Below are 1,537 nucleotides of genomic sequence, written 5' to 3' on the forward strand. Positions count from 1 at the left end.
AATAGCAGCACAATTGGAAGAGCGTAGTTGATGTCACTGAACTGTGCATGTAGAAATTTTTGAAATGGTGTATTTTTGGCTATGTATATTTTCACCAAAAAAAAAAAGGCGAGAAGGGAGAGGGTTGACATGTCGTGGGGTTGTTAACCAATGTCGTAAAACAATATGTGTACTACTCTTTCATGAGATACTATTTGTTCTGTAAACCTTCACCTGAAGTACAATTTAAAAAATAAATAAATAAATAAAGTGGGAATAGCAGCACAACTGGAAGAATGTAATTGATGTCACTGAATTGTGCATACAGAAATTTTTGGAATGGTGTATCTTTGGCTCCATATATTTTCACCAAAAAAAAAAAAGTTGAGAGTGTTGACATGTCGTGGGGTTGTTAATCAATGTCATAAAACAAAATGTGTACTGACTGTTTAATGAGAAACTATTTGTTCTTTAAACCTTCACCTAAAGTACAATAAAAAAAAGAAAACAAAAAACAAACTATGTTCACAAGAAAAAAAACACTATGAAAAAAAAAGCAGGAACAACAGACAGAAGAATCAAACAACTTAGATAATAGGATACTAAGAAAAGGATACAATATAGTTATGCTATTAAAAAAACAAGTTTTTAAATGTGTTTAGGAAAAAACCTATAAAAATGTCTAAGAAAATTGGAAAAGAACAATACTGTATATAATATTTAGAAATGAAAATATAGTGATTAAAATTAAAATCTCAATGGACAGGGGCCCAAAGTCCATCAAATGGGGAAAAGACAGTCTTTTTAACAAATGGTGCTGGCAAAACTGGATGTCCATTGGTAAAATCATGAAACAGGACCCATACCTCACACCATACACAAAAACTAATTCAAAATGAACCAATCTAAACATAAAACCAAAATGTATAAAGATCACAGAAGAAAAAATAAAGTCAATGCTAAAGGCCCTAATAAATGGCATTCACAGTATACAAACTACAAGTAACAACACACAAACTCCAGAAGATAAGCTAGATAACTGGGAGCTTCTAAAAATTAAACCCTTATGCTCATCAAAAGCCTTCATCAAAAGAGTGAAAAAAAGAACCTACAGAGTGTGAAAAAAAATTTGGCTATGACAAATCTGACAAAGTTCTAATCACTAAATTCTATAGGAAAATCTAACATCTGTACAACAAAAATATAAATAATCCAATTTAAAAATGAGCAATAGACCTCGGGCACCAAAAGAAAGAAATAATAAAAATTAGAGAAGAATTAAATGAAATAGAGAATATAAAAACAACTGAAAGAGTTAACAAGACCAAAAGCTGGTTCTTTGAAAAGATCAACAAAATCAATAAACCATTGTCCAAACTGAGAAAAGAAAAACAGGAGAAGAAGCAAATGACCAGAATTAGAAAATGATATGGGTGAGATCAAAACAGACCCAACTGAAATTTAAAGTATCATAAAAAAATATTATGGAAAGTTGTACTCTAACAAATTTGAAAACCTAGAGGAAATGGACAAAATTCTAGAAACACACTACTTACCT

Source organism: Trichechus manatus, unplaced genomic scaffold, assembly GCF_000243295.1.
Source record: "Trichechus manatus latirostris isolate Lorelei unplaced genomic scaffold, TriManLat1.0 scaffold00180, whole genome shotgun sequence".
Taxonomy (NCBI): domain Eukaryota; kingdom Metazoa; phylum Chordata; class Mammalia; order Sirenia; family Trichechidae; genus Trichechus; species Trichechus manatus.